Below are 19,652 nucleotides of genomic sequence, written 5' to 3'. Positions count from 1 at the left end.
TGTTTGTTGTTAAAGCTTGATGGTTGCTGTTTGAATCTATAATCTGGATTATATTGGCTTCTTTGAGCAAAGTTATTCGGGTTCTGTGAGCCTTGAGGAGGCCTGTAAAAATTACGTTGGGGACCTTGAGGAGGTCTTGGAGCGAATTGGTTTTGGTAACCCTGAGGGGGTCTAGGAGTAAAATGGTTTGATTGACCCTGAGGGGGTCTGAAAGCAAAATTGTTTGATTGACCCTGAGGGGGTCTGAAAGGTTTATTGCTAAAAGGTTTTTTATCTTTCTGAGTATTCTCTGTTTTCCTATATAAAGTCTGTTGAATCTTTTCTTCAGAAATTGCGAAACCTATTGCTTCATTGAGTGTCCTTGGTGACTTACATCGGACAATGTTGGATATACGGGGATGAAGTCCCATCAGGAAATGGTGTAACGCCAGGTCTTCCATGGCGGCTGTTCTGCCAGGAATTTCTGATTTCTTAGTAGGGTTCATAGAAATTTCTGTAAGTAATTGAGTCAATGTTGACTCTATACGGGTCGAGAATTGAATAACACTTTCTGTCGTTAACTGTTTGCATTCTTGTAAGTCGGTAATTAAATGCGAATAATGTTTCCTTTGGCTAAACTGAGTCTTTAGAAAGTCTTTAAGTTGCTCATAATTTGAAAAATCTTTGATAGATGCGGCTACTTCGGCCTTTCCTTGAAGTTGACTTAAAATATATTTGAATAATATTGTTTTTTGAGATTCGTGGGCTAAATCAAAAGCATTATTGCAGTTTGTAAGAAAAGAATTTATAGTATCCCTAGATCCGTCATATGGTTTAATAAATTTTAATAGGATATTTAAATCGACATCTGGTTTTACTAATTTACTAATAGCCGGGGATGGCGTTTTTTCGATTTCTGAACCTTGTATGATGGGAATTTCAACATTTAATTTTTTGTTATTTGCCATTTTAAAGAACTCTGACCTGGATTTACAATTTAACGCAAATTTTAATAGGTAACACAATGATATTACACAAAAAAAATAAAATACACGTTTAAAAGAAACACAATAAAGTACAATCTAAAATAAACACAAAATAAAAACACAGTAAAAACACAATAGAAATAAACAATAGCACAATGTAAAAAATAAAATAGATGTTGTATAAAATAATTTCAATTTAAATTTTCAAAACAATAAACGATATAGCAATTAATTAATACAATTTCTTTTTATATATTATTCACGTTTTGTGAATACAATTTTCAATATAATAATATGTTTTTCAATATGATAAAATGTATTTTCCAATACAATAAAACCTATAATTTATTTTCCACGAGCAGTGAGAAAATAAATTTTATTAGGTAGGATATTAAATATTACAATGTATAAAACAATCCAAACGAATTGTGTTTGGAATATAAACGATATGAAACTTGGTTCCGAATATTCAATTCATATAACTTAACATAAACAATTTTATATTGTTAATATAAATATTTAGTTTAACGCGTAGCCTGTTCGATGATGATAAGAGTTAATATAAACACTCACTGGTGTCCGAAGAATGATAATGTAAACAGGATGAGTCCAACCTTCATCTCTGTCCTTATCTTTTGTTTATTGCGACGGCCGGGCCTCCGACGAATACCAACTCGGTGGATTCAGGGAAGAAAACCCTGGTCTGCGCCGGACGGGCTAACAGAACTTCGCCTGTGGTGGAGGTCGTCTGCCGAATTACGACCTTTTAAAGATGAACTTGTGCACTTAACACTTATAACACTTTTAACACTTTATAGCTTTACAGCTTTTTCACACACTTTTGCACTTTTAAGTTCACTTTTTTTTCCTTCCGGAAAATTTTATTTTATATATATGTTTTATATATATTATTTAGGTCTACGCGGAGCCGAGGAGAGCGACACGGGGCCAGTTTTAAATTTTATTTATAACTTTTGATTTTCACACTTTTGGAAATTTTCCGATTTCCACCGGATTTTCTTTATTATACCGGAATTTTCCGTATCCCACCGCTGCCACCAAAAATGTTATGGGATGCGTGCCGGATGTCTTTTTAAAAAAAAGAACTTTAATTAAAACTAGAATTTAATAAAATAGAGTTACAAATAAATTGGAAATGTAATTTACTGGGCACGACCGTGTCTCACTAATGTCTCACTCGAACTGACTGGTTCAGTTCTTAAGGGCTATATATATGTATGTTGGATTTGGGAAAGGTAGGGTGACCACCTGACCTCAGTAACTTGTCAGCATTATCCCTGTCAGTCAAGGGGTATAACAGTACGCTCACGGCCCAGCGATATAATTTTTTTTGTCGATAAATTAACAATTTAGGTGTAAAAGAGTTCAAAATCCCTGATCGAGATATTATCTGTGGTATTAACTAGTCACACCGCGGTCAAGCATAAACGTAACACGTAACCTGAGACCAGTTACGCTGCATAATGATTGCAGGGCATTGCATATGTTTAATACTGCTATAAAGCCAGAATGAGTGCATATTATAAAGCAGCTGGGTAAATACCTACGCACTATTTAAGTGCTCAGGAATCGAACATCTCGTCGAATATAATCATTATGGTGTACCTACCAACCTAGTTATTGAAGCAGTATAAAATCACCAGATTTAGGCATGACGTTGAAATAAATGACTTTAGATTTCGTCCGCGTAGATTAAGATTTTGTTAAAAGGTCGGAACTCTTTGATTTTCCAGGATAAAAAAGGAGCCTAGGTAGGCGTTTGTCTATCTGGTGTTTGGTGACATATAACTATTCCGATATAAAAATACACGTCAATCCGTTGCTCTGTTGCGACTGATTGAACGACAAAGCAACAAACAATCACAATTTCACATTCAAAATAATACTGTGTACTGTGTAGTAATAAATAATGAAATTTCTCGTAAAAATATATACTTACTACTTTTTAACTCGAATTAAAATCCAAACAAGAAAAATATTATTTTTTTTGCTATAAGTAGGTATAAACAAAAAGTTGACGACTTCTGAACGCGCCGCGTCTTAATTAGGTTGGTACCTACATACAAAGCTATAGTCAGATTATTCTTAGAATAAATAAACGAAAACAGATTTTGCGACGTAAGTATTTGAGTTTACAAGTAAAATTCAAAATATAGGTACGCAAGACATAATACAAAACGACTTGCCGAGTAATAAACAGAAATGAGATACGTTCACTCCGCCTTAACGCTCTTCAAAGCTAACTCTAGTGTTATTGCAATAATGAACATGCTTTACTCATTAACTATATTTCACTCTGACGTAGAGTGCTTGCTAAAAAAACAACGAGCATTTTCCATCAAGTTTTGAAGTAATAAACTGAAGACAAAAGCGCTTCCCGAGAGCCCTTGACTTATGACGTAGCCCTTACGACGCAGTCTATTCGTAGGCTTTAGGATTTTGAACTTAGCGCCTAATATCTGCTAAGGGAAAAAGGTCAATGAGTTGTCGAACTTTGATACAACATTCCATTCTTTTAAATTTCATCTTTTACCTGTTATTTACGTCGATGTATATTAACGTTCGAAGACTCCACGTGTCCATTTTAAAGTAAAATTGTTGTAGAGTTCTCTTTCTTTATGCAATATTGAAGCTAATTAAAATAAAAGGAATAATGATGTCTAAAAATCTTTTCCTGCGTTTCCTGCATAAACAATTGTGAAAACTCTAACACTAATTTTAGATCTACTTTCATATAACTGAATAGCCTCTCAACTCTGGTCATGTCATAATTACAGAACTTTCATGTAGAATCTTTTGACTAGAAATTGGTTCCATAAGAACACAGTGTTTGACAGAGTTTAATAACTTTGATGATTATAAGATTTTGCATTGATACCTATCTCGTAAAATGTTGTTTCATTCCCAAGAAATCATCATTGTGAAAGTATATAATTTCATCCGAGGCATAGATTACAGAGCAAATGACTCCTCTGTTTTCTCGCTGACTTTTCCTTTCGTTAGGGGCCTATGTTATATTTCTTCCTGGATTCCTCTTGTGTCGATATTTCAAGTTTTTCTTTCTTTGTTTATTTTATCTTATTATAAAAAAAATCCTTCAGAGAAAAGTATTAAAGCTCCTAAATCTATAAGTTAATCGAACCTTTTGCTACAGAAAACACCGTGGCCTTAAATAACTTTTATTTAAATTTAAAACCTGAAAGTTAATTTTATAATTTACTAGATTTTACATCCGCGACTTCGTCCGCGTGCACATAGGTTTTTAATCCCATGGGAACTCCTTGTTTTCCGGGATAGAAAGTAGCCTCAATGCTAAGTCAAAAGTCAGTAGTTTTTGTGTGAAAGAGTAATAAACATACAAACTTTCGCCTTTATAATATTAGTTAGTAATACCCGCATAATAGTAAGAATATCTCAATAAATAAAATCATGCCGAAAGCTCATACGAGTAGAACCTACCCAAGAAATAGCTGTTCCACTTACACATAGAATCACTGCAGGAATATTAGATTGACCCCTATGAAAGTACCGGGATGTCCTAGAAATCAAAATACATCAATAGTCCGAGATACGAATGCCGGGTGTCCGACTTGAATCGCGTTGAAGTAAAATTATGTTCTGCCCGTCACGGATTGACCTGATCCGGCAATTTACGATAGATGGCCCGTCAAATAATGACCATACGGATATTCATGAAGTAACCGTTCTCATTAGATACCAACCGCTTTTGTTGAGAACTAGCATTTGAGACTGAGAGAATTTTTGTTTTCTTTGTGAAACGCACATTCCACACCCTTCAGGTTTTGCGTTTTTGTAAAACCTTTCCTAGTGGCTTTACCCTGTAGAGAATCTACCTGTTGGATTTCCATTAGTACCCAGCCTTTATACTTACCTATACATCGGAGTTCCTGAGATGGCTGAGATCTATAGAGTGTACTTTGACTTTGCTAAGAGTTAAGCTTCAGTAAAACGAGACAGATTTATGTCAGCGATATAATGCTGTCTCGTTTTAACAGTGTCTTAAGTCTGAGCAAAGTCAAAGTTCGCTCTATAGTTCTCTGCCTTAGTGAATGAGCTAAAGCTAGTGAGCCAGTTTTTTTTTACACGAAAGCTTACTTTCAATTCGTGAGTTGGACTCGCTAAGGTCTAACTAATTTTTATCTTCAGTCATGTTGGTCTTGACAGTGAGGTAGTAGGTACTTACTAAAGCCTGGATGATACGTATGATGATAATGACCTATAAGATGATTATACTTACTAGTTAAATAAGACCCATACTTCCGATTGGTTCCAAGGCAAAAAAGATGCTTTTGCTCTATAGTTTGCTACGATGTGGCTACGACAGACAGCCCAATGTATGTATTAACAGCATAATATATCAAGACAATAGATTTGGAAACGTGCCAATGCGGAACAGTAATACAAACTGTCAAGACACAAAATGCTGTCTACCGTAACGACTCGTGCCCAGCTCGTGCCTGAGTCATCAGGCATCTGCTGTCTGCTATCTAAAGCATTTTGGAAGTCTTTTAGGGTGCTATAATCAAACAAAGAAACCAAGTTTCACCTATTCACCCCTCTATATCAGTCACATTTAGGATTTATATTGAAATATTTACCTATATTAGTGGCCTTAACAAAATTTGACATTTACTTACTTTTTATCCAGGGAAAACTAAAATTTCCCATGGGATTAAAAAAAAACCCTAAATCCACGTGGACGAAAAACAAGTTGTTTTTTAACCCCCGACCCAAAAAGAGGGGTGTTATATTAAGTTTGACGTGTGTATCTGTCTGTGGCATCGTAGCTCCTAAAGTAATGAACCGATTTTAATTTAGTTTTTTTTTTGTTTGAAAGGTGGCTTGATCGAGAGTGTTCTTAGCTATAATTCATGAAAATCGGTTTAGCCGTTTGAAAGTTATCAGCTCTTGTCTAGTTACTGTAACCTTCACTTTTCGGTGGTGTTATAAATTTTTAATTTACAATTGTTATTTATTAGCATCTATTAGTTACCACCACCAAATTATAAGCTATCAATCGCAAAATTTTCGAAATAGGGCCGCTATTTCTTATACATAATTTTATTCTCGAAAAATTTCATCTTGTTACCCCGTAAATAGTTTTAAACTTTTCTTTCTAACTCTACATGAGTATAATAAGTACTATCATTTGATGATAGACTTGCCTAATTTGATTGATAGATAATGAATATTTAATTGTAAAATGAGTAGTTATGTTACATATAATAGTAATGTTATTATCAGCTTCCTGAGCGATAAGGCAGCTGTTGATACGAGCCATTCTCCGTATAGTCACAATGGTTAACCGTTAACTTGTCCTGTAAGTCCTTGTATTTACATCCTTCAATTCTGTTCCAGTTAGAGGCTGGTGCCAGATAGATAGTAGATAGAATGGCGCGAATTCTGATATTTTTGTCTAAACTAAATTTGGAGTATCTCCATAAAAGGATGGAAACCATCATTTCATAACCTCGCCTGGTTTTGATACTGGAATAATTATTTTAATAATATATTAAACACTCAGTAAAATCCTGCAGGATTTATATAATTTATTACATCTGGTCTATTAGTATTCTCGTAACAGTTTAAAATGTGGAACCTGATTATTGTTTAATACAGTAAATAGAAATCGCGTAGCATCAATAAAATTATGCTGAAACGTCTTTTTTTTAATCTAAGTAAATAATATTGATGTAGTCCATTTAAAATCTTATGTTTTCTGCTATAGGACTTTCATAGCAGAAAATAGGGTTAACGCATATGGCAATCACCATACATAATTACAATTATTAAAATATTAAAAAAATAATAAAGTAAGAATCGAATAGTTTTATTCCTAGTTATTCAATATTATGTTGGAGACAAGACCTAAGTTTTTAAAAGTTGCCATTTTCCACTCTCAGCTTATGCTAGACAGACTTTATCGATTGATCTGGTACGACTTTTGACGACCGACAAAATGTAGAGTGCGTTAATAAAAAATGAGGCCAAGTTCAATGATAGCCGACGTTAACCGTTCTAAAACGTTTTTTAAAAGTAGGTATGTACTTACTTTTCCTTTTTTTCTTCCGTTACTTACTGATTGGATGTGAAGTGATTTGGAGTTTCAGCAACAAGTAAACTAACTTTGTAAGTGGCAAATACGTATCTTGTAGTCCATAGGTCCCATTTTACACCAAAATAGATTGCAAATAGCGAATCAGCAAGCAATACTCGCAAGCTATAGGTACCTAAGTAAAACACTAGATGCCCGCGATTTCGTCCGCGTGAATTTAGGTTTTTAAAAATACCATGGGTGTTCTTTGGTTTTCCTTGGCAAAAAGTAATCTTTGCCCGTCCTGGAAATCCAAGCTATATCTGTACCTATAAAACGTCAAAATTGGTTAAATGGATGAAAGCTAGTAGACAGAGAGACGGACCCACTTTCGCTTCTATTTGTACTAGTAACTATAGTATGAACTAATAAGTTATTAGGTATATTTAATTGCGAAAACGTGTATGACATTTTCAAGACTGAACTGCTGAACTCGATCAGAGATAATCTGAAAGAGGCGATGAAATTCTACTGGCTTTTACGCCGACATGTTTGCGGATAATTTTTTCTTTAGCCAAATAAACAGGGAAAGTAATTACCTATTATGTAACGAATAGACTCTACATATGTACCCTTTCCCTGCTAATCTGGTTAGGCTAAAAGCCCTTACCTCCTGCATCGTTCTAGCTTGTACAGATATTGCGCAAGAACAACATTTTTCCTTCATGGAACGTGGTCTACGGATATTGCAAATAAGCGTTAACTTGACTAATAAAAAATAACTACATAAGCAGTAGGAAGAAAAGTAAATAGACCCATAGGCAGGCGCGCTTCACTTTATGCTGCATCATCAAAATAGGTATACTCGTGATACATTTTGGTGTGATTGCAATCAAGCACATGCCTATGTAGTTAACTAGCTTTTAGACAGTACAGTAGACAGAATCACATCACACTAATATTATAAAGGCGAAAGTTTGTATGTGTGTGTGTGTGTGTGTGTGTGTGTGTGTGTATGTTTGTTACTCCTTCACGCAAAAACTATTGGACGGATTTGGCTGAAATTTGGAATGGAGATAGATAATATCCTGGATTAGCACATAGGCCATGTAATATCCATGAAAGAATATTCAGAATTGAATCATTCTTTCCGAAGGTTATCCCCCACATTCTAATTTTTACGTCTTTATAATATTAGTTTAGAAAAAAGGTAAAACATTAAAATCATGTTATCTTAATTCTTCAATATGAGTTCGGACGTGTTGACGCAACGTTTATGCTCGGATTACGGTTTATTGCAGTTGACAGCACTAAACATTCTGAGCACGTTAACAATTACGACCTCGAGAAAAAGGTCACAATAATTTAATAGACCTTTTAAATGGTACGGATTTTTCTGTCAACTTGTACCTATAAGCACTTGCATTCGTTAATCTAAATCTCATGATCCTGTTTCTATTAAAAATAATAGTAATAATAATGAATGAACTAAGTACAAAATAAGTTGGTAACCGAGTTAGGTCTCCAATTTATTGTTTATGTAGGGAATAGTAGGCAAATTACACCTGAAATCTGAAAATATCGTCCCTACGAAGATTTTCAAATGGAACATCCATTAAACGTTTATTTTCAACGTGAAAATTTATCAGAATTATTCAAGCAGCATATTTAGGTAGGTACATACTATAATAGTAGGTATCTACTATTATAGTATAATTTTACTACTACATTACTTTTTATACTTTTACTTTTGCATACTTAGGTAACTATGTTTATATTAATATATCAAAGTAACTAATAATAACTAGTAATGAATTAATTTTTAGCTGCGTAATAAATTGCACACAACAATGTTTTTGATAACGTAATATTAGGTATGTACTGTTACTAATTCATAAAATACTCAAGTTATACTATTTACGATACATTCTATTATAGATGTCGTTAAATAAGTAGGTAAATAAACCTTCAATCAAATAATTTAATTGAAGCTAGGTTTATTTACCTACCTTTTATTACAAGTTGTAATTTATAAGTCATAACTATGCCATAACTGTAATATTTACGAGGTAAAATATCAAAACATACTTTCTAAAACTTTCCTATTTATAAGCTACCTAATAAACAGATTTTACATATTTTTGAACCCATAAACCCGCTCCCTTACTGATTGTCTATAATATTACATAGACTTGTTACACAAAGTAGGACATGTTTTTGAGCCATCAAAATGTTTAACAGGGCTTACTCCATACATACAGGCACTTACTCCATACAATCGTAGTTCCAATTTCATTTGAATATTAAGCAACCAAAGTCCATGAAATGCGGACATATTCTAGAAACTAATATCTGTGTCTGTGGTTTTTTAGATTTTTCTAAAAATATGTAGTTTTAAAATTACAGGGGTTCAAAGATTTGTATGTGAATTTTTAAGACCGCGTAACTTTGAAACCGAATATTTTAACAGAAATCTGGAAAACCACAGACATAGATATTAGTTTCTAGAATATGTCTGCAAAATTTCATGGACTTTGGTTGCTTAGTATTCAAATGAAATTGGAACTATGATTGTATGAAACGAGTGATGGAGAGAGCCCTCTTAAACTCGTCATTTCGTTCCCTGTAATTAGAAGTAGAAGCACAAAGTAGGTATGTAATGTAAAAGTTGCGAATTCGTTTGGTGGTTCTCAACTTCAGGAACGACTGACTTTTCAAAAGTTGTGTTCCTCAATCAAGTTTTTACGTTGGATGTGAGTTTTATTGCTGAAAAGTCTGAAAATGTACTGAAAATGTTATTTTTATAAAAATAGCATAGCAACAGGGTTTTAACTTTTTATTCGTAATTAAATTACTGTTCATACTCGTATTGCTACGCGACGTAGTGCATACTCGACGTTTTCAGTTCAAGCATTCGAATGTGTAGGTTTGTGCCCGACATAAAACAAAAGCAACTAAGAATGTGTAGATGCAAAATCGAGCACTACACTATAACAGTACTATGCCATAGCCGGTATGTAATAATAATTATTATTAATAAATACTAGCTGGTGCCCGCAACTTCGTTCGCTTGGATATAGGTTTTTAAAAATCCCGTGGGAACTCAATGTTTTTCCCAATAAAAAGTAGCCTATGTGTTAATCCAGGATATAATCTATCTACATTCCAAATTTTAGCCAAATCTGTCCAGTAGTTTTTGTGTGAAAGAGTAACAAACTTCCTCCATACATACCTACATACAAACTTTCGCGTTTATAATATTAATAGGATCTTAGTTTCTTGCAAATTGATTATTATTATTATATTAGCTGCGTGGGGAGAATGTAGGTGATGTGGGGACATGTGGGGATCCATCGTAATTATCACACTGACAATTTTGTATACTTACGAGTAGGCCATTAGCCACATACCTATTACAACTTTTCCTCTCTCCGTCACTCGCTCCATACAAACGTAGTTCCAATTTCATTTGAATATTAAGCAACCAAAGTCCATGAAATTTTGCAGACATATTCTAGAAACTAATGTCTATGTCTGTGGTTTTCCAGATTTCTGTTAAAATATTCGGTTTCAAAGTTACGCGGTCTTAAAAATTTACATACAAATCTTTGAGCCCCTGTAATTTTAAAACTACATATTTTTAGAAAAATCTAAAACACCACAGACACAGATATTAGTTTCTAGAATATGTCTGCAAAATTTCATGGACTTTGGTTGCTTAATATTCAAATGAAATTGGAACTACGATTGTATGAAGCAAGCAGAAGCGAGTGACGGAGAGAGCCACGACATCTTTATTAAGTAGGTAATTAAACTTGTAGTTGAAGTTACCTTGATTTCTATCATAACGATCATCTGCTGATGTTTTGGATGTACTTCAAGATGTCAGTTGCATACCGGAAAATAGTTGGTAGTTTTGTAAAGAGGAAAAATACAGCCTTGAATGCAAAGTCCTCTGTGAAGGAGACATTAATTATTGAATGTTATAAAAGTATATTTTTCCCGGTTTCATTTTTATAAATCTTGGATCCTTACCAAACCTTGAAGTGTTACGTATACTTTCCTAAATACGTGTTTCCTTTTTTTAGTTTTTACCCTTTCATGAATTAACCACTGAAATTATTTTGATAATACATACATATAAAACAGATATAGCATAAGTCTTAAAACTAGCGATTAAACTGCTTAGCATTCATTCTAAAGAGAAGAGAGTTAGACCTGTGATACAGACAGAAAGGAATGCTCATTTTTACCGCGGAAAAGTTCTTACAGCCAAATACAGAAAAGTCTCGAGCTTCAGTATTAATCAGAGTCTGATTCGACCTTTTATGATGTGAAAATGTTACGTTTCAGTGTTGCGAGACCTGTGATAGAAACAAAAACGGATGCGCCTTTTTACCGAGGAAAAAGTTCTTACAGCTAAATACAGAGTAGTCTTGTAATATTTAAGAGCTTCAGTATTATAAATCAGAGTCCGATTCGACATTTTATGATGTGAAAATATTATGTTGGACTTCGTCTGTGGTGGCGTTTGCTAGCGCGCGTGTTGTGACTTTTTGGAGTGTTTTTTGTTAGAAGTGTCCGGTTTTTGTGTTCTGCTGGTATTTATTGGTGGTGGAACTAACCAAGGAACTGACTGGGAAGCGCTCTAAAGGGGCGCCGCGTGTATGTCGGCGGGCGCCGGCAAAGACGAAGTACATACTTATACATATAGTTTTCCTAACTTGTAAATAACTACAAACTTGACATTGGCTAATCAGTGTAAAGCCAGACGAGAGAAAAAATAAATTATGTTTCAATATTCCGGACGATGTCTTGGGAAATAGTTAGTACTTAATAAAGAAGCAAAAATATAAATGATTGAAGAATATAGCCATGACATGCCTGTGGGTATACAAAATAAACCAACTAATGTACCTTCTCTGCATAAAACTGTATGTTTTAGTAATAAGGTAGGTATGTAGTATGTACAGTATGTACCTACCCGTGGATAACGAATGACTCCGACTAGGCAGTTAGGTATCCAGGTACAAGCAACGCAAACTGCAATGTTATTACTTAGTTGAATTGCAAATGTAAAAGTTGTTGGCCGTCGATGTCAACTCAGTTAACTTTATTATCTGGTGATTAATTTTGCTCAGTTTTATTCGTAGAGTTTCATGAAAGCTTTAACCTGTCATACATTTATAAGTGTAAATTAAAAATTTATGACACCCCTGACAAGTGAAGGTTAGAGTAACTAGAAAAGAGCTGATAACTTTCAAACGGCTGAACCGATTTTCTTGGATTATAGCTAAGAACACTCCCGATCAAGCCACCTTTCAAACAAAAAACATTAAATTAAAATCGGTTCATTAGTTTAGGAGTAACGATGCCACAGATAGATACACAGATACACACGTCAAACTTATAGCACTCCTCTTTTTGGGTCGGGGGTTAATGAACAAAGTAGATACTGTACATGAATATTGTTAAAGTAGTCACCTATCACTGTGTGTGAGTACTGAACTAAGTAACTACATTGGCACTTTAGAGAATGGACGTTAATTACCTAAAGGCCTTAAAACCGTTACACTAATTATAGATCGTTAGAGTAAATTATTGAAATAGTGTGTACATTTTGTTTATCGTAACTCCCGTTATAGCTGTGTCGCAGTGTAATAAAATATCAGTTGGGAAACGCCTTTGATTGATCAGGCCACTACCAATGGTCATGCTGCCGCCAGCCCCTTTGCTTCCTATTCTTTTTTTAACAACATGTGACGATTACATTACAATTTCGCGAGCCAAAAAGTCCGGTCAATTTGATAGGTTTATTTTGTGCTCTAACTTGGCATGCAACCGCCCCTTTGGTGAATATGCGGCTTTTTAGAAACCTGCCTTATTATTTCTGTTTTACAATGAAGTATTTAATACGTATAATTAGTTTTTGCCCGCGACTTCACTACACTCGGGAATTATGTAGCTATCTATCAGTGAAAACAAAAATCAGCACAGTATCATTAGTTCCGGAAATTACTCCCTATATGCAAATTGTAAACTAACTTTTAGATATTTATACTATTAAGACTAGTATAAAGAACATTAGTACATTATTAAACATAGTATTATGTAGAGCGTAAGTACGTGGCAGTAACAAAAATCTTCGAGGCACTGACCAAACAACTTGGTATTAGACCAAGGCGAACAAGACAGTTCTGCGCGCTTAATTCCAAACACAATGGGTTTGTGGCACTGTATGATTGCCATACTGTGACTGCGTTATGATTGACGTCCAACTCTAATTAGATTTAATTGATAAAGTAAAGGGCCTAATCACGTTGTGCCAGTCACCAACACCCACTGATTACATCGCCCCACGCGTTGTTGTTCTAACAATTTATGTGGACCTATTTTAAGAGCAGTTTATTCGTAGATAGATTCGATTCTGTTTGTCTCTGTGATTACCAACATTTAGTTTCAATGTTACACAAAAGATTTACCTACAAAATGCAATCGAATTTTTGAGTTCGTGTAAGTTTGAAACTATGGAAATCGTCCAAACCACAGACACAGTTATTTGTTTCGAGAACTATCTACAAAATTTCATTGAGTTTAAAATTCAAATGAGAACCAATGAATGACATAATCAAATGGTTAGGTACTTTTCGGAGTTGTGATACCACTTGATTAAACCGCGAAGGAAAGCTTCGTGAGGGAACCTGCATGCCTGAAAGTTCTATAGGTATAATGGTCTCAAAAGTTGGGGAAGTCTGCCGATTCGCATTGGGCCAACGTGGCCGACTGTGGCCTAAGCCCTTCTCATTCTAACAGGAGAGCCGTGCTCAGTAGTGGACTGGTGATGGGTTGATCATGGTGATGATGATGACCTAAGGAAATAATAGGTTTTTAGAGTTCCGTACCTCAAAAGGAAAAACGGAACCCTTATACGATTACTTTTTTCTGTGTCTGTCTGTCTGTCTGACCTATAAACCTAAAGGGTACTTCCCGTTGGCCTAGAATCATGAAATTTGGCATGTAGGTAGGTCTTCTAGCACAAGTAAAGGAAAAAATCCGAAAATTGTGAATTTGTGGTTAAAAATAGAATAAAACCTCGGTGCGCGAGTCTGACTTGCACTGGGCCGGTTTTTCTTAGTACGTTCAACATTGTGGTCAATAGTAGTTAATTTGCAATTAATATTATTAGCCAACCATTGCAATCGTGGCCACATGCCGTCATGGAATAATTAGTCTAATCAGAATCACATTATACTACCTACTTTAGGTAGAGTCGTGTGTTAGTCTTTATCGAAAGCAATAGACTATTGCATTCCTATTAACTAGGTAAGGCCATAAAGTACTATTTTATTGATGGCAAGTTTCCATCAAAGTCAAAGTCAAAATCATTTATTCAAAGTAGGTACAATTGTACTCCTTTTGATGGTCGAAATTGTTAAATTTATAGGATATGGTGATAATTAAATACGTAACTTAAAACTAAAGTTGCATCAAGAGCAGAGGCTGTGTATAAAAAAAATATACAATAGAATTAACTACAATTTCGCCAATATGTCTCCGGACTGGTCTGGTGCGGGCTTCGGCCATGATTAGTTACCACCCTACCGGCAAAGCTATGCCGCCAAGCGATTAAGCGTTCCGGTACCGGTACCGGTATCGGTAAACCGAGCTGGGGTATGAGTTCAATCAAATCATACTCCTTCCAAGTAAGCCCAAGTGGGCTTTTATGGAAGTCCATACTTCCATAAAAGATTGCATTATCACTTAGGTACCACCAGAAGATCGCAGTGAAGGGCTAACTTGTAAGGGAATAAAAAAACCGGCCAAGTGCGAGCAAACTCGTGCACCGAGGGTTCCGAACACAGGTATTTTTTCAGACATTTTGCTAGATAACAAGTGTAAATTAAAAATTTATAACACCCCCGACGATCCAAAGTATTTGAGTTTTCCAAAACATAATTTTCAAATAAATAATTATGTATTTAGGCAACGTCCATCTTGACAGCTTGACATTTGTCTATTGACATAATATTAAGAACCTAACGGTTATCTAACCTTCTTTTCAACAAGAAAACTAGAAAAGAGCTGATAACTCTTAAACGGCTGAACCGATTTTTTTAGATTATAGCTAAGAACACTCTCGATTAAGCCACCTTTCAAACAAAAAAAACTAAATTAAAATCGGTTCATTCGTTTAGGCGCTACGATGCCACAGACAGATACACAGATACACAGATACACAGATACACAGATACACAGATACACAGATACACAGACACACAGATACACAGATACACAGACACACAGATACACAGATACACACGTCAAACTTATAACACCCCTCTCTTTGGGTCGGGGGTTAATAAATCAAAAACTATTATGCATAAAAATAGATAAAAATCTGTTTTAGAATAGACTCGTACTGAGTCGTACTAAAGACAAAGCACTTTTATTATGATAATACCACTTGGTATAGTTATCTTACTTTAAAAATTGAAACACACTTTAATTTTTTTCTGTGATGTAACCACAAATTCACGGTTGTGCTTAATACTTGTGCTATAAGACCTACCTCCCTGCCTTTCATGATTATAGGTCAACGGGAAGTACCTTATAGGTTTTCTTGACAGGCACGATGGACGGACGAACAGATAAGCAGACAGACAGACAAACAAAGTGATCCTAAATTGCTCGTACAGTTATATTGTGCGTGCACACAACGTTCCCCTTTCAATGCTGCATTGAGCACAGCACGCTGCGCCGCCCGCCTCCGCACCAGCGGATTCACGCATGACTACGCGCAGATATGAATCAGACTATATTTTGTAATACAGCGATATAAATGTTCCACTAGATAGGGTGCTTCGTAGTAACAACATGCTCCAACGGACATCGGTGTCCGCACTCCTTTCAATCGTAATCTGTTTTAACGCAGTTCGTTTCTACGACCATAGTCAAGTTAGAATAGACTATAGGAACTAAAGCTGTGAATATATTCAGAGCTATCGCGTAAGTTTGATTTTCACAGACGAATGCCTAAAGATTACGATTGACAGGAGTGCGACACAAATGTTCGTGGATACATGCTATGAAACGCCCCATCTAGTGAAACATATATATCACTGGTAACATATGCCTATATTGAAGAAACTGATAGGTAGATACGCATAGTTTATCGAATATCGACTAACAAATACTTGTAATTTTTTTCGCATTGCAGATAGAGCTTTGAACTCGCCAACCACCGCGCTAATTAAGTCTTCCTATCTTCAAGATTTTCTATACAGTTAATGGAAATCTATATTATAAATACCACAAGTAATTCTAATTACATCTACTAAATAGGTAGTTCTCGAGTTCTAATTAATTTATAAGCAATAACTCCCTATGACAAAATATTATAACCAGAGAACCATTAGGCCCAGAAACCCAATGCCTCGTATATGTATAATCTATGTATATTGTATATACAATCGCTAGTAGGTACATGTAAAGTTATACAGTACGTATAGTTACAACAAGAATGGTTAAAAACCGGCTTTCGGCATGAGTTATTTGGCTGAGCAAGGAAAAGTGAAAATGCCCGCATCGTTGTATGGACTATTGACACAAATATAATAGACTACAGGCCCATGTTCAAAAATGGATGGGTCATATGAACCACCAGGTGACGTATACAGGACGATATAAGAGCATAAAATAATAAGATTCAGCACTATGCCGTCACTTGTAAGCTGTCCAACAGAGTGCTGGTGAGAATTCAAAAGTGCAGGTAGAGTGAGTACATTTTGGTCATATATTTTTGTACGGCATTTTTACCATCGATAGATACATGAAAAATAATAAGAAAGCGCGCAGTGCCGTAAAAAAATGGTGCGCCACAAAGTCAGTAAATTTTTTGATTTTCTGACAATTTCCGGGGTAAATTTGGTCATTTAATTCTGTACGGCACTAGTTTCATACTGTTTCAATACAGCCTCTAATCCATTATTCCGCAACGCCGTACAAAAATCATGCGACAAGGGGAAAAAATTGAGGGTAGCAACCCCCTTTCTTTCCGTGGTCCGGGGGGTGATTTGAAACAACATAAAATTAATTTATTTTGAAAGTGTTTTATGCATAGATAATATTTTTTTACATGCCGTACATTTTCGTTGGTCCAAAAGTTTGTAGGGGATGTGGATATTATATACACACCCGTTCACTTCAGTTAGACGGCATAGTGATTTTATCATATTATCAATTGTTCTCTTCAAAAATATGTTAATGCCGTACAGTATCAGATGGCCATAAAGTACTACACCCTTAAAATGGTAGCGTCATTTTCATCAGCCTAAAAGATATGGTCTGCATTAAAATGTACGGCATATTTTTTTCCTAATTTATTTATCTTAATACTATTTAAAACAAGGGAAAAGCGTAGAAAATTGCTATATTTTATTAATCTATGAATATTTAAACTTTTGCAATAATTTGAAAAATTTCAGTTTTTGTATTTCTCTATAATTTTTTTTAGAACAGTTTTTTTTGAACGGCAATACTATACAACAATAGTATTTTACACTATCATGTTAAAAAAAAAGTTGCCGTACAGAGTCAAATGATTTTACAGCTTTAAAAATCAAGTATACCATGAAATTAAGATAATTATTGATACACATTCAAATGAACACTAATTTTTTGACGGCATTATTTTTAATAGTACTTTTGAGTGCTAGATAATGTTTTGGAATCAAAGCCGTACTTTTTCAAATCACCCCCCGGACCACGGAAAGAAAGGGGGTTGCTACCCTCAATTTTTTCCCCTTGTCGCATGATTTTTGTACGGCGTTGCGGAATAATGGATTAGAGGCTGTATTGAAACAGTATGAAACTAGTGCCGTACAGAATTAAATGACCAAATTTACCCCGGAAAAGGTCAGAAAATCAAACAATTTACTGACTTTGTGGCGCACCATTTTTTTACGGCACTGCGCGCTTTCTTATTATTTTTCATGGATCTATCGATGGTAAAAATGCCGTACAAAAATATATGACCAAAATGTACTCACTCTACATGCACTTTTGAATTTTCACCAGCACTCTGTTGGACAGCTTACAAGTGACGGCATAGTGCTGAATCTTATTATTTTATGCTCTTATATCGTCCTGTATACGTCACCTGGTGGTTCATATGACCCATCCATTTTTCAACATGGGCCTGTAGTCTATAACAATGGCCAACATGAATCGTATACACTCTCCTTTTTGACTGTTCGTTTCACTTCACAGTACGAAACACAAATAATCATAATTTTTATTTCTTTACAGGCTTTACAGTCACAGACTAGGTATTTCTCGTGTCTTAAAAGGCTGTTCACATGATATAGACTTCGTAAAACGAATTTAGCGCTTCAAAACACACCTTTTGGGCTGTAACATTTTTATTTATTTTCTTTACTTTAACGATATAAGCTACCTAGATGAAAAAATGTTCATCCATCGAGCAATATCTATAATTTATGCTAACATAGACGTAACTAAATATTACTTAACTTAAAACTATTAAAATTAACGTGAAACCCCACTCAGCACCAATTAAGACTGTGTCATAAGCTAAAAAAATATCACCAGAATCATTAGCAGAAACATCGCTAACCGATAGACGTACCAGCTGAACTAATTAGGTCTCTTTTACTGGACTTCCACGCGTCACAGTCTGCTTGAATTCAGCGGCTCCCTATGACTTGTTTGATGTCGTCTGTCCACCTAGTGGTCCTATAATATCGTGGAATTCACACAATACCTACTTGCATTTAATTCATACACTAAAGCCTTTTTAATTGAGTTTATTTAGGATGGGGGAAAGCAAAGAAACAACTGTGTTATCTTTCATCATAAACCGAGATGACGGAGCACGGAAGCAGTCCGATAAATAGATAATAGGTAGGTAATGTGGTCCAATTGAACCACTGACTTGTAACCTACCGTATTTCATAATCGGAGGCATCGTTGAAAGGCGAGTGATGTAACAATATAAATGCTAGTTCTGCAATCAATGCATCAACTGCTTGCGCTGCACCTCCTTTATCATCCAATACAAACCAATCTGTTTCCATTTGCTTTATTTGCTACTAAATAGGTTAGTTTTGAAACCTTACGAAACAGTCTTCATTTATTTGTGATTTTAAGATCGTCCATCTATCTATGGCCTCATTTCTTTCAAGCTACTCACTTGATTTTTAACTTCTGCGTATCTAATTCTGGTTATATTGTAATGATTTTGTCCAGTAACCATCTTAATAGGAGGCTAATAAATACATCATTTTTATTACTCCATTTCACAAAGAGCAATGTTGTCCTCGATTTTTAATTACAATACTAGATGATGCCCGTGACTTCGTCCGCGTGGGATAGCTAAAGGTTTCTTAAAAATCACGCTGACAGACCGATGGGCCGTGAAAAGCTAGCAGACAGACAGACAGACGGACATATTTTCGCATTTATAATTTATATGTTAGTAATATTAGTATGGATTGGGTTATAAAATTTAATAATTAACAATGGGAAGGCTTATGAAACGATTCTCACATTGTGGAATTTCCTTTCAAATATAAAATGTGTACCGGTGTACC

The 19,652-nt window shown here is 35.0% G+C and overlaps 1 protein-coding gene across 1 annotated transcript in view; it reads left to right on the top strand.

Moving 5' to 3' along the window:
• The window catches only part of LOC123864844 (beta-1,4-glucuronyltransferase 1), a 93,802-nt gene that overhangs the window by 44,354 nt on the left and 29,796 nt on the right, over positions 1–19,652 (top strand). The gene's annotated exons all lie outside the window — the stretch shown is intronic.

Source organism: Maniola jurtina, chromosome 4 (assembly GCF_905333055.1).
Source record: "Maniola jurtina chromosome 4, ilManJurt1.1, whole genome shotgun sequence".
In the NCBI taxonomy this organism is placed as follows: domain Eukaryota; kingdom Metazoa; phylum Arthropoda; class Insecta; order Lepidoptera; family Nymphalidae; genus Maniola; species Maniola jurtina.
Note: the sequence above shows the minus strand (reverse complement) of the source record. Positions and strands in the feature narration are given on the sequence as shown.